The 15,541-nt window shown below is 43.7% G+C and overlaps 1 protein-coding gene across 1 annotated transcript in view; it reads left to right on the forward strand.

Moving 5' to 3' along the window:
- Nucleotides 1–15,541, forward strand: part of DHCR7 (7-dehydrocholesterol reductase) — an 83,747-nt gene that overhangs the window by 20,813 nt on the left and 47,393 nt on the right. The gene's annotated exons all lie outside the window — the stretch shown is intronic.

A 15,541-nucleotide genomic window follows, 5' to 3' on the forward strand; every position in this document is an offset into this window, starting at 1 on the left:
AAGGTAATCTGAGCCGGATGGTGAAAAGTACACTGTGCGCTTAGCTCGAGAGGTGAAGGTGAAGGAACAAAAACCAGACTCGCCTATTGTGTATTATCTATTCACCGGACTCTGTCCTTCTGCGTGGCTAGTACAATGTCAAACGTTTTTACAGGGTGGGTAAGTACAGCGCTCAGATGTGAGATATAAAATCTTCACGACAAAGAATTTTCAGTTCTATTAAGGACACAGAGGTGGGAATTATGCTTTTCTTTCCATGCTTTATTTTTTCAGAAGCCAATAGCAAAGTTTAATAAACACTACATTTCCCAGTAAACCTTCTCAGTCACATGATTAACCATAGAGCCAACCCTATATATACTCCTGGAGCAGGACGATAGTCCACTCTAGGTGAGTTATGGTCCTTTGTGCACACTGGGACATGATAATGTTGTCTGGGTAAATGATGAGGCGAACCCTGTGGGACCTTAGAAAACTCCACCACTGGCTTCATAATCTTTGTGAAGCACTAAGGTGCTGAAGGGAAGGACTTTGAACTCCTAACACAAAACTGGAATGGTCAAATAAGCATCTTTTAAATCTAACCAAACCATCCAATCTCTCTCTTGTAGAATGGCCCTTAAAAGATGGACCCCTTCCATCTTGAAATGGCGGTAAATAATCCATTGATTAAAATGACGAAGATTGAGAACTAATTCCAGTTTGAAACCCTGAATAGTTTCTAGAACCCACAGGTCCTGTGAAATTTTCTGCCAGTTGTGTACAAACAGCTTTGCTCTTCCCCCCGATACCTCTGATAAAAAAATGATTCTCACCTGCAGTGTCAGAGTCTTGGAAGGAGTTTTGGACACCCCTGGCTTGCCCTTTCTGGAGTCACCCTCTGAAGCTGTGAGTTTTGGATGGGTAGATGGTGGCAGACTGGCCTTGATTACTGACTCTGCCTGTTTGGTAGTACTGTCGTTGGGAGTAGTCTCTTTGTGGGCCTTGCAGGTATCCCTGCCCGAACACTCGACCCTCCTAAAGCGTCTGGCCCTGCTAAAAAGTTGATAAAGGATGTTCTTAATGAAGCCTTGTGCTTTGTCCAGATTGGAGTATCTCCCCACAAACTTTTGAGAGGTCCTTCAGGAAAGGGGCTCCAAAGAGGAGGCCTTGCGCAGCAAGACCTGCCCTCGAAGAGGCCAGAACTGTCTGTTTAGGGTCTAGCTTCATCAAAATGGACCTGCTCCGTTCACTAAATATGGCGCAGTTGGCATTTCTTAAGTGACATATGGCCCGCTTGGCCCATCCCACCAAAATCTCTGCATTAATGGGGGTCTTTGAGTCATTATCTTCGAACACCTTTATTTGCTCAGACTGTTTTATATGATCAGAACTATTTTAGTGGATTAGATATTAGATTATAGCCCTGTTAATAAAGTGGGAAATCTATATATTATAGCCCCAATAGGAGTATTCAGGGGGAGCCCTGCAGCTGGAATGTGAAATTATTGTACCCCAAGTTAGGCAATATTTGATACTTTTAGATAGAGGAGAGGTAGCCTGAAAAATGCTCTCTGATTCGTCAGGGCATTACCTGAAGCTTGCCGTCTATGGGGTCGCTTGAAGACGAGTTTGCGCCTTTGAAAAACCCCACAGTGGCTGGGGATTGGGTTGTGCATGCGCAGTCCGATCCCGAGTGTAGCATTCGAAAGAGAATGACGCGGCCTTTGGTCGAGTCCTCCTAGCTCGCAATAATTCCCACTCCACAGATGTTAGAGTAAAGGCTGCTCTGCGCTTTGCTTGGAGGGGAGTTCTGCCTCCAAGATAATATATCAGCAAATATTGTGTGATGAAAGGGAGGCAGACGTATAAATGGATCAAGCAAGAGCGCGCCCTTCGGACATGCAAGTTGAAAGAATTACTGAAATAACGCAATATGCTATGCTATATACAATTTCATTCTTTTGTAGACATAATGAATAAGAAAACACATCAAGTAATCAAGAGGTACTTAACTGGCTGTGAAGCAGCAAAGAAAGGACAAGTATCTACAGTCAGAAGTATAAATAGGGTCAGCTCCATGGTTGATCATGTGACTGAGAAGGTTTATAGGGAAATGTAGTGTTTATTAAACTTTATTGTTATTGGCTGCTGTAAAAAATAAAGCATAGAAAGAGAAGCATAATCTAAGCCTCCGGTCCTGACATAATTTCATCAGTCCTGTTCCTGGCATGCTGGGATTTTCAGTCCGGTTTAACACATTAAAAACCAGAATTTTATGTCCCCTGAATCCAAAGAAAGAAACAAGGAAGATGATTTGCTCAAGCATGGAACTGAGAAACTTGAGAGGTCTCAGAGTATTGGCAAAAACGCAGTTGCCAACTCATCCTTTATTTGTGTGTTCCTAGCTGCCAAGTAGCCACATGTTAAAAAAGTAATGTGATACTTTTAGCCATTCTTGGTGCCACCAGCATTCCTAGGGTCGGATGCGAAAATACACTTTGGCTAAAAGACCAGGATTCACAGAAGTTGTCACAAAGGACAGCCAGGGCACTTGGCAGGCGTTATTGTGATAGATACATGGAGCCCAGGACGTACTGCGCAAGCAAGAATAACCAGATTTTGTGTTTTCTTCGCTTTGTGGACTTTGTAGTTCTGCTTGTAACGTGGAACAGGGGGAGAAAAATCGAACTGCAAATAATAAATCCATGACTACATAAGTTATTCACAGCTGTAGTGAAGCATCTTGACAACTCTACACTTTCAGTCTGTTTTTAGCCAACAACACTGTAGAATGTCTAAGTAAAGACCTTAGTTAGCAATATGCACATAGTTGTTTAAGAAGAACCTACTTGAACGTGCCACTCATAACAAAGTACGTGTAACTAAGGGCCACGTGACGGCTGTGCAGCATATTTCTATATGCTTTAAGGGGCATCTGTTCTAGCTGGGAAGCAAAACCTGCTCTTGTGCATGCTCAGTGTCAAGTCTGGACAGTAGGTGTGCCTGGACAGAATGGAAGAAAAGGAGAAAGAGAGAGATTGTATCCAATTCTGCATCTTTGTATTTTCTTTTGGCATGTCTATTGTGAAGGCAGGAGTTTGCTGCCAATTCCTTTAAGAGTTTATGTAAGAAGAGCAATGACTGATTATCTGCCCTTGGGGACAATGGACGTGCAGCAACTATTGCTACCTTTCCCGGCTGTGCCTCCTTTGTCTTGCTGGACCCTGGCTTCTATTGGTGGTGCTCATGCAAAAAACCTCTCTGAGAATTATGAGGTCTACTGGGGGGCGGCTCAATACCATGCCTTGTGGCTAGGCGAAGTCTGCTGGCAGGCCTTTCACGATCAGGCAGCGCAAGATGAAAACAGCGACCAGAGCTAGATAAGCATGGGGCAGAGTTTGAGTGTGAGGTGTGCAAGGATGATATCCATCAAGGTCATCTTTGGGAGGGAGTGCATTGGCTTAATAGGTGTCACCCCAGGTGCAGAAGTGGCAATGCCAGGTATAGTGAAAGACATCAATGGCATTATGGTGGCCGCCCGTGTCACGGGACGGTATGTATGGCATAATGGTGGTGCCCCTGGTATCTTGGTTGCTGTTCATGGCATAGTGTGGACATCCTTGGTTTATCATGGTCATCCCATGCATAGTGATGCAAAATATCATACTTGTGACACTGGCATGAGGTGACCGTCCTTACCATGTTGTGGACAACCTTGCAGTTAGGGTGACCTTCAACCTTAAGATGAAGATATAAAACACTTTGTAGTTGAGATATTTGCGATGGTGCTGCTTTCTATAGCTACAAAGCGAGGCTAGTTGGAAGCAGTTTGAATGGCCTAAAAGCTGTGGGAGTAGTTTGGTCTTGGGGCTCACCTTGGGGCATTTAAAAACAAATTGGATGCACAGGTTTTCAGGATGTATGCTTGAACCCATTTATTGTAATCGTATGTGTCCTAATAGCTTCAAAGTGCCAGGAGCCCTTCGTGGGCTTCGTACAATCAATACTGTAGTTATTTCGCAGGCGGTCCTGAGGTTGTGCCTTATTAAACAGCGCAGTAACAGAGACACATGCCCTGGAGGCAGAGTGTACGTTTTATGACATACTCCCTGGCGGATTCCACCAATCCACATACTATGCATCCTGTGATGTCTCAACTTTAGGATACTAACAGTTTCTAAAAGAATAGGTATGTCTGGTTGCGTCTATCGCACATGCAGCACAACACCTTATGTTAATGCTCCGTGGCCACCTTCAGACCAGGTTTGAAGCACATGTTTGAATCTTAGGAACCTTACCTGACGCCTCCCGTACAGGCCAAATTACACCCAACACCCTAATTAATACTCATGTTCTTCAAGAGGGGGTTAGGTGCGCAGTGCAAATTGCATTGCTTCGAGCACTGAACTGCAGTAAGACACAAAAACGCTGCCCTTCAGTAAGATAAAAGAACAGTACACTCAAGTAACATATAAAGAGCACTGTGCTACAAAAAGATGTAAGGAGCACTGCACTGCAGTAAGATATAAAGAACACTGCCCCGCAGTAAGATAAAAGAACACTATACTCATTTAACATATAAAGAGCGCTGTGCTACAGTAAGATATGAAGCACACTGCAGTAAGATATAAAGAACACTGCCCTGCAGTCAGATATAAAGAAGACTGCACTAAAATATAAAGAGCACTGTGCTACAGTAATATATGAAGAACACTGCACTGCAGTAAGATATAAAGAACACTGTACTACAGTAATATATGAGGAGCACTGTGCTGCAGTAAGATATAAAGAACACTACACTCGAGTAAAATATAAAGAGCACTGCGCTACAGTGAGATATAAAGAGCACTGCACTGCAGTAAGCTATAAAGAACACTGCACTAAGATATAAAGAACACTGCACTCAAGTAAAATATAAAGCGCACTGTGCTTAAGTAATATATAAAGAGCCCTGCGCTACAGTTGGCTATAAAGAGCCCTGCGCTACAGTTAGATATAAAGAGCACTCTGCCTCTGTAATAGAGCACTGCCCTGCAGTAAGATATAAGGAGCACTGCACTGCAGTAAGATATTAAGAGCACTTCACTACAGTAAGATATAAGGAGCACTGCAGTAAGATGTAAAGAGCACTGCACTGCAGTACAGTATGATATAAAGAGCACAACATTATTGTAATACTACATGTGAGCACATTTGTGTTTATTTTTTTTTATATAGACAGTATAAATTTACACAGTCAAAGCAAATGTTTTTGGTTTTGAGCCCAACTTAAGTGCTGAATTATTTTTTAAATCTAATGAGACCCCGCGAGACAAAATGATATCTTACTGAAATGCATGTCGCCCTTAGTTAAGGATTTTAGCAGTCGGCAAGGCAGCACAGTGGGTTAGGCACAGGCTGTTGGTATCGAGCCGGAACTTAATGCAGTTTTCTGATTCGAAATCAAGTAGGGTGGCGCAGCCTTCCATCCTGGCAGGAGCAGGAAGCACTGCACTAATGTACAGTGAAATACAAAAATCACCACATTAGGTAAAAAGAGCACTGCGCTACTGTAAGATGTAGCACAGTGCTGTTAAATGACTTTTGGCGCGGGATAGTGGCGTCACCAATCATTCAACAGCACTAAACTAAAAAGCCCTTTGTCATACAAAGGCGCTGGGCCATGCCTTCTCCCGAGTCCGGCCTTATTGTGCTATCCTGTGTTTTTAGAAACCTATTTACGCCTAATCAAGAGTGGGCCTGTCATGTGGTTCATGGCTGCAGGGATGGGAAGTTCAGGAGTTGCACTTTTGGTCTACGTGTGAAACACCTGGTGGGGCTTACCTTCTGACTGTTTTTTGGACATTGTACTTTTTGTGGCTAGTGGCAGTGCTTAATTTGTGCCTGTTGTTTCCGGTGCTGAGCACTGGCACTTATGTGTGAGGGCCGGGGCTTATTCTTCTGCCTCCAGCATTTGCTGCGAGCAAAAGACACATATGGGAAAGAAGGAGGAAGAGCAAACCGAAAAAGCGTCACAAAGAGAGAAAGCTGCAAGAGTGAGCTGAAGGGGCAGGGAGTGGCTGTAAATAGATTGAAGAGGCCCGAGGTGGCTTCAGGATTACGCTGCTACAGTATTCCATGTTCGCACATTTAATTTCAGTAGCCGCGTGTTTAAGATGAGGGCTTTGGGCACCGGCACCTTTTTATTTACAAACTAAGCACTGGCTAGTGGTAAATGCGCCTACTGTGTAATCTAATGTCTTGAGTTTAGGCGCGATTGTTCCTCCCCAGCAGCTGTAAACTCTTGCGCTATCCACTCCGTGGGGCCGACGATGCCCCCTGTGGAACTTCACAGACGGGTCATTCACACAGCGTTAAGGCGATGAGAAAGGGCGTTGATGGTAGCATGTGATCAAACACAGGTGACCCAGTGGCGTAATAAAGGCCCCGCAGCCCCTGGGAAGAGGGTTGGGGGCGGAGTTGATGTCCTGGAGGCCTCCTTGGCACAGTAAACTGTACACGGGCGGCAGGCTCTTGACTGGGTCCAGGGGGGAGGGGGCCCCCTCAAATTTCGTGACGCCACTGAGGTGACCTGATGCCCGCTGCTCCGCAGGAAGAGCCTTAGGCTTTGAAGTGACGGGCTTCAGCACGCTGTGGCATGTCGGCGTCACTGACACTGGTGTGGAACCTCGTTTTAAACAAACATTGGCGAAGCCAGTATGTCTAGCTCGAATTTTAAGGCCTAACTAAACATTTAAAAAAAATGCTACAGTGGAAATCAAAGAAGAAAAATCGACTACCTTCTCTATATAATGCAACTCCGAGCTAAAGCATGTTTGATGAGTCGATCTACTTTTCAGTGGTAAGAGTGGCCCTCCTGCACTACAGTGTAAGGAATCCAAAGGAGGCCGATTCATGCGGGGGGTGAGAGCAAAAGATATAAATCTGGACGGAGACAAAGCCTATTCTGTGTACATGTTTAAGGTATTGCAGCACTGGTAACTAGGGATGCTTGGAAAACGCGGAGTTTCACTCTGCAGAATTCCGCAGAATTACATACAAACTCAGCGGAGTTCCGCCGGCGGAAATTGTTATGTCACACTGCGTGCGCCGATTTTTAGCACCTTGAGCATTTTCCATGCTGAGAAATCAGCACGAATGGCACCACGCGGCACACCAGAGGGCGTTGCTGCTCGGGTTGGTTTTGCTGCAGCTTGTGTAGATTTTCTACTCGAGTGGCAGCTTTCCCAAACGTGAATAGTTGCAACTGCCTGTGTTGAGAAAATCTCACCGCATGTCCTCCTAGCTCCCAAAAATCGCACTAGGCGACAGCAGTTCTCGCTCGCCAATTTACCGTTGGCGAGTCATGCTTGAGACAAAACTCCGCCATGTGGCGGAGTACAGACTGTGGCTGGAGCTCCATGTTACGCGGAGTGGCCAAAAACTCTGTGAACTCCACCAGCGGAGCAGAATTTTTCTTCTACCCTTACTGGTAACAGCAGCTCCTCAGAGCTGTCAAGGCAGGACCAAAAAGCATTGATGAAGCCAATAATACATGTGACTTTGTTCTACCCACAGAGACAGAACATGCGGGCACTCATTCATTCACTCACACATACACACACAGTCATAGATCACAAACAATGCACAGATATTCACGCATGAATGATGTGACTGACAAACGGACAGAAGAATGGGGCACTGAGGTACTGCTGGAAAATCCAAAACTGATGCTGGGGGAATGTAAGCTTATCTTTAACCCCGCTGCAGTGAATTGAGTCGAGCCCATACATAGTCAGTACTTTGTCCGACAACGTAATACTTTTGGGACCCCTGAATTACAGGAGTATTGGTTTGGCATCAAGACAAGAAATAATACATTTTTGGATCAAAATACTCTAGGATGGCTGGTATTACTCTTTTTTACAATAGAGGACTTTTGCCAAAAACAGGTACAACAGTCATTCTTAAATCTATTACAGTCTGAAATATTTACATATTGTAGGCTTACAGAGTGCTGATTAAACTCTTTTTAATTCTCCATTCTTTTCATTGGCTGCTTGAATAGCACTGGTCGTGATATATCATTTGCAATTTGCTTATTGTGGTCGGAGTAAATTTAACCGGTTTTTCATAATGAAATTTGAAATGTTGTATTACATCACAGTGCACATGATTTATCTTCAGCTGTCTATGCTTTGTCAAGTCTTGGGGGCCATGTGCTCGACCCTTTTCAGGAGAAAGCCCATTGACATGCAAAATGAACAGAGGGGCGGGAGAGAGGGCGGATTATTGTGTGTTTGGACAGGCCAGTTGTGTTTGAGATTCAAATATTCCCTTCAGACTACAAACACCCCCGGGCTCCTCCTCATGTTTGTCCCACTCAATTAAAAAAAGAATCATCAACCCATTTAACATGTAGGGCAGACAGCAGTGCTTAATTTCAGCCGGTGGGGTCCACTGGCACATATTTTTGGGGATCAGACTTATTTTTCCTCAATAGACGTTTCCAGAGAGCAAGACAGTGAAAAACACACAAACTGGGAAAAAGAAAATAAGAGAAAGACGTAAAACTCGTCACAAACAATTTACGTTCAATAGCGCCGAACGCTTGTTTCAGAGCAGCTCTTTGGGCACCGGCACTCTTTATCCTTTTTGTTTTAATTTTTTTTTTTTTTTTTTTACAAATTAAGCCCTGGGAAGGCGCATTTTCTTAAGTCAGTCTTCCCAACGAGTGAATTAATTATTACTGTATACGTTTTCACATTTTTCCAAGGAGTGAATAATAGTGTTCTTGCAGCAGTACACATCCTACTCAGTATCGCATCACTCGCGGTAAAATGATGCATTGAAAAGTAACTCAAATGTTCTCCGAGCTTTTTATTTAGATTGTTCATGAAGCTTAACGATGCCAGGAAACCCAACTTCAATATGCCAAGCGTCACAACAGAATAACAAAGAGAAGAGCATAACATGATAACACCTTACAGCAAATGCTAGAACACATTTTATATACAAAGCAGATGTTGTACACAAAGATACATAAAACAGCATCTGGAGAACTAGAAAACGATGACCACAGTGTTAGTGAACTACAAAAAGTACTCCCTCCTGACTAGATCACCACTAATCCTGTTATATGGTAAATCTGTACCATGTTGGATGTGAGAAGTTCAGTCTAATATGTCGTGTTGGAATTTGCTGTGCTGTGAGTTGGTGGTTCGAGTTGTTGGAGCTAGTCTAGCTGTAAGCAAGGCTGCTTGCACAGAATTCTGTCTAGTATGTTCTGTAGAAGGCAGCATTACATGTCACATGCGGCAGACGTTTACGTCATGTATGAGCCCTTTTACATACGAATGCCACACCTGTGTTTCATTGGGAGGAAACCAACTGGTGGTTTTAATAAGCGGAAAAAATGAGACCAATTAATAGTCATTTACATTACATCACAGCTTTGAATGATAGGCGTTTTGGACAGTGGACTGAGCGACAAAAAAGGCAGAACACTGTGATTATCACTAAAATGTAGGGTAACCAGAATATAGTATATCGAGTTCTCACTTGAAAGTACTTTTCTAAAACCAAGAATTGACAAAACCAATAGGTCTTTGCAATTCAGCAATCTGAGCTCTATAAGCGTTGGGAGTGTTGATGCTTTTGTGTATAGCAACAGCCCCAGAGCCATACACAGATACATTTACTCTGCAAACGCTTATGGCTCTCAGTTTGACGGATCGCCTAGACCTATTGGCTTTACCAACATTTTCCCACAAGGCTCGACCCAATCCTTTTCTGATACTAATGGTAATAGCGGTGGACAGAGCACCCTGACTAACAACTCTGAGATGATAGCAGTCCAAAATAGGCAGGAGTCTTTATTCTGACTGGCTTGAAGCAAATTCTCACATGCATTTTCTCTCAAAGTGTTTTTCCTATTTCTTAAAATCTATTTGTAATTGGCACGCTAACTGGAGATAGCAATTGAGTCCCTTGGAACTGAGTGGAGGGCCTGGTTTAAAGCTCGGTGGACCCATAGCTAGTACAGGCACCATCAAACCGCCCTTTAAGAGGTCTGGATTTCAAGGGCCTAGTGTTGATTAATAGAGCATCACCTTGAGCACAGAGTCCCTCATGCACACGCAAGCACTCTGTAGGGAGTGGAAGGCAACGCCAACCAGCCAACAGCATAAGGTGAAAGTGAGAAAACTCCTCTGGTTGGAGCCTAAGTCCACTCTATGTATATTTTAAAGCAATGGTAGTACTAGATCTAGCACTGAGCTACGCTGCCAAACCTAACAAGCATTTGCAATGCAATGGGTCTCGAGTTTGCAATGCTAATAGCTCGAACGCGAGCAAACTCCTAACCAGACTTTTCTTGCCACATAAACTAATAATGAGAAGTAAAACAGTTTCAAATATGTGAGCCAATGGTTGGCATGACATGCAAAGCGCTCGACTTCTGCCCAGCGAGATCGGGCTGCGCAGTAAATGAAAAAATAAAATAGTCCAGAAACCAGCTGAAAAGAAAGAGCCTCGTATGTTTTCAGTAGTTTACCGGTGCACTCGAGGAGGGCTAAACACCGGAGTAGGCATGACGTATGTATACCTTTCACAAATGGAATCAAACGATTTTTAAAAGGCAAGCCTGCAAACTAATGAAAGTGACCGGCGTGACATGGGCGTGGTTAGAAGCCCACATAGAGATTACAACATAGCCTCGAGCGCTTGCGTGCCCTCGACCCTAAAAATGGGTCACTTACATGATTTCTGTATGTATTAATGTACAATGGAAGACACTACTTATCAGGAGAAGTAAACATACAAAACATTGTAACAAAAGAAGTTATCTTCATCATGAATAATGATTTGTATAGAACTACTGGCCATAAACAATAGAATAATGCCTTTTGAAATATTGTGCCACACAGCAATGCCAACAGTGTCATGGCATAATTCCCTTTCAGATTCAGTGCTTACCAGATATGAACATCAGAATTTCCAAAAACTGAAGAGAATAAATACCCTTGTACACGTATGCAAGTTTAAAATATGCCAGTAATAGTACAGATTGGATCCATAACATATGCCAGTCAGAATTACCTTTACACTTGATTATGCCATCACAAACTTTATTGATAAACACGTTCATTATAATTAATGTTTCAGAAAAATATACTTAATACAGTTAATTTCGCAGTGAAATGTGCTGTCAAAGTACAGGGAGCAGTAGCACATGACCACTACAACTATTATGTCAGAAGAAATTTCTAACACATTTATTAAGGCAGTGATTATGTCTATCACACATAATATTTCAGATAAAATGGCCATCACAATTATCACACAAGTGAATTCGACTTTTTCTAAAAAGCTATTGTGCTAAATAATATCTACATCACAATTACTGGCCCATCACAAATTTCGGTGTCACACATATGCCCTTAATGACAACGCTAAAGAATACTCACATTGTTGTGTCATTTTATGCACAGCCATAAAAAAAAAAAATTGCCAGAAAAACATCCATTACTGTTTTGCAGGTGAACACGCCAATGGCAGTTATTGCACCAGAGTACCCGTCAATCTCGATCTCTTCACTAGTGCACATAATTAATAATTAACACTACAAAGCAAAGCTTTTCCAGATGGCCGCGCGGATTCCAGAATTGTAATTGTAGGAGACACAGAGCCCACAACGCGTCTGCCTGAAATCAGAAACTGCGCGCAGCTGCCAATTCAATCACGTTTGCAAATCAGGGGCTGCTAATTTGCATGCTGTCTTTGTTTTTAATCTTCTAATTTCCCTCAAAAAGCAACACGACTGTGAGACGAAAACATCTCAGGTCATCAAAAGTGGCGACAGGGTGAGGTTAAATGGAGACATAACACATACCACAATTTACGCGAATTTCGTCGAATTTCGCGGACCGTTCTTACCATTTCAGGAGTGCCCTCAACCCCCAAAACTCCCATTCTATAAATGAATCTGTTGCTTATCTCCCCATATGTCCATTTCGTGCCTCTCTAAATGTGCTGTGAAGCCATTTGAGGGATAGCAAGCGCTACAGGCCGGCCGGCAGCAGTGCCTGGTGCCAAGCCTCATGTTGCTTCTGCCAGTCCTCTCTCTCCAGCCTGCTGGGGCGGCCACACTCACCCGTGCAGGTCAGTTTACCAGTTGGCCATGTGATGGCAAAAAAGTTCAAGCCTTAAGGTCACCACTTGCTTGGAGCCCATTTATTGCTAAAGGTTATCTGAGCGGACTGATAGCGCCTCTGTTTTATCCAGCAGTCAACAATGCGCCCCCCCACACTTAGCACTGCCAGCCTGCCACAGTAACATCGCGAGTTAAAAAAAATACAAGTAAATGCTCACGTTTCAGCTCTGAACTCGTGAAGGCCGCAAAAGGAAAGAAAAAAAAACACAAAATAAATAAAAAAATACAAAAAGAAAAATCAATAAGAACAGATTTTAAAATCAATATATTGATTAACTGTGTCTCCTAATAATTCTGCTTTTTATTTCCGGCAAACTGGAAAGCACCTAATTACTTTTAAAAATGAACTACAAAGGGTTTCTTTAAATTTCATTCACAAATGTATAAAATGCCTTTAATTTGCTTGGTTCCAGCATTTCACAACGAGACGTGGACCACAGCACTTTATGTGGGGCATTTCCGGCACTTTCCAACCTGACAGGACTTCACGAGGATCGCGGCACTTTACTGGTGGCGATCCTAGCACTTTTCAACCTGACAGCACTTCACAAAGAGGACCACAGCACTTTGCGTGGGGCGCACCTAGCTCTTTCCAAGCTGACTGCATCACTTTAGACAGTAGCAGCACTTTACAGATAGAGCTGGCACTTTCATGGAACTGCACTGTCTCTTCGCTGCTAAGACGGCGAGTGAAACATCCAGTGTTCTGAACGAGTTAATGGTGGCATGACACCAGCAGCTACAAGCGCAGTAACTCACCCGATACACCACGATGAAGGAGTGAGCCAAATTACAGACAATTAACATCCAAAAAGTGCAGCATTCAACGGGACAGTGGCGGCATTTCGCATCTACAGCTACGTCACGTTTAAAGGGACACTGCTTTTTTCACACCTACATATATTTTCATCAGGAGAGGAGCAGAACTTCACAACTAGAACTCAACATCACATTTAAAGGGGCACTGCCTGCTTCACACCTACATCGGGGCAGGGAGAGCACTTTAGGGTGACCAGACGTCCCGGATTCCCCCGGACAGTCCCGGTTTTTAGAGGACTGTCCCGGTGTCCCGACGCTTCTCTTAATTTTAAATAAATGTCCCGGTTTTTGGGACAAAGGTCAGATCATCTAGGGAAGCATAAGTTAAAGAGGCCTACAAAGTACGAAATAAAGTATTTCATCTGTTGCTGTCAGGCAACACAGTCCCCTGTCTGCTCCCAGCAGAGAGAAGGAGTGGGGAGCAGAGAGAGGCGGGTGGGGGCGGGTTGGGGGTGCATGGTAGGAGGTCAAGCCATACCACAGCTATTTTTATATATGTAGTCTTGTAAATATGTGTGTGCATGTATTATTATATATACATCTAAAAACACACACATTTACAGGCACACATTCACAAAGTTACGCAGAAAAACGGGACAGGCCAGATATAAAAGTGAAAGTAATGTCTTCAGTCCTTTTATGTCTGACCTGTCACGGTTTTTGCTCCTCAAAATCTGGTCACCCTAAACTGTGTATCACGTTTAAAGGGGCAGCGCCCGCTTCACGCCTCCACACCAGGCCCGTCTCAAACTACTGCAAAGCTTTCCACAGCCTCTGAAGCAATTCTCGGAAGAAGTTGATCACATTTAGTGGGTCAGGGCCAGCACTTCTCAGCAGGCATCCTCCACTACTGCTGAGACAGTGTGACGTATAGAGATCTCTGCAGACCTGCTGCACGTGCGCTGCAATAGTGAAAAGACTGACAGGTTGACTCGAGAGCATTTCGTGGGACAGCATCAACAGATCCCAGAGCGTTTTCACGAGACAGTACACAGAACATTCCAGAACATTCCAAAGGCATTACAAAGCGATCCCCGAACATCCTTTGTCCCTTTGTCCCACCCCTTCAATCACCTTTCCAGATCTCGACATTAAACTTCTGTTTGCACAGTAGGCCCGAGTGTCTGGTATCAAAGGAGGCTGGTTACACATAGACCCGCTCACTGAGCCTCGGGATGCTCAGCTCTCAGCAGAAGTGAGGCAAACACGCCGGCATCCTGCAGACACCCGAGAGTGCTTCGAGTTACCCCCGCCACACCCGAGGCCGCTGCCTTTCTGAAAAGTACTGCTTTATCTCGCACAAATAACTTAGCACCGTTAAAACTTCCCCAGAAACAATTTCTGCTGCAGTATCGTGGACTCTAATCACGGAGGAATATTGCTCACGCTACACAAACTGCAAACCTGCCAAACTAAAATCCGCCTTGGAACTATCTGAAAATCTTTATATAATTTTAGATGCAAGACAGAAAAAAAAGTACTTGACATTACTTATAAAACAATGGTGGCAGGCGTGAATGCTCCTTGTCGCTTCTTAAAACACCAGCTCTTCTAACCGGTGGTGGGACCCTCACCCAAATCCGTTTGTAAAAAACAAAAAAAGTAGTCCCAAAACAATGCCAGAAAATGCCCACTGAGTATGTTTAGCAGTACTTGAACGGTGCGCTCGGGGAGGGCTAAACACCGGAAGAGGCATGATGTATATGTCTTGCGTTGTCTACAGCCGAGACCTAAAAAAGACATATTGATCTCTAGATGTCAATGGTATAATAATTTGTCTTTTAGCTAGAGTGTCATACGCCACATCTGCTGTTTCTAAGAGCTTTATTTAGCAGACCATACGATTATTCGATTTAATGGTACTCATTTTACCTACTTTAGAGGGATGGGGGCTGAGATGGCCTTTTTGAGATTCGAGGGTGTGTCCTGCAAATCATCACAATTCATAGCCGTGAGTTTCTAACTCAAGTAACAGCATTTTAAATGTTGTAATTTATTTTGGCTGTATCAATCTGGTGTGATCTATGTTTCTGTTAGTGTAAACTTCTACTACGTTTTGCCACTTCAATAAAATATTCAATGCATTCAAGCACACAGCGTCATATATCTTCCTTTCCTCACACAATCAGTGCTTAATTTGTACTTGTTGTTTCCGGGGCTGAGCACCGGCACTTTTTTTTGAGGGCTGGGGCTTATTCTTCTGCCTCAAACGTTTGCTGCGAACAAAAGACACATATGGGACAGACGGAGGAAGGGGAAAACGAAAAAGCGTCACAAAGGGAGAAAGAAGAGAGAGGCAAGAGTGAGCTGAAGGGGCAGGGAGTGGCTTTATGTGGATTGAAGAGGCCCGAGATGGCTTCAGGATTAAGCTGCCTCAGTATTCTGTGTTCGCACATTTAAGTGCAGCAGCCGCGTGTTTAAGAGGATGGCTTTGGGAAACGGCACCTTTTTATTTACAAATTAAGCACTGTACTCAATGCAGCCTTTTGTAAGAGGTTCAATTTATTTAAATGGTTAAATGGACTGTCTCATGGTCCATTTTTCTTG

The sequence above is a fragment of the Pleurodeles waltl genome, chromosome 3_1 (genome assembly GCF_031143425.1).
Source record: "Pleurodeles waltl isolate 20211129_DDA chromosome 3_1, aPleWal1.hap1.20221129, whole genome shotgun sequence".
NCBI classification, from domain to species: domain Eukaryota; kingdom Metazoa; phylum Chordata; class Amphibia; order Caudata; family Salamandridae; genus Pleurodeles; species Pleurodeles waltl.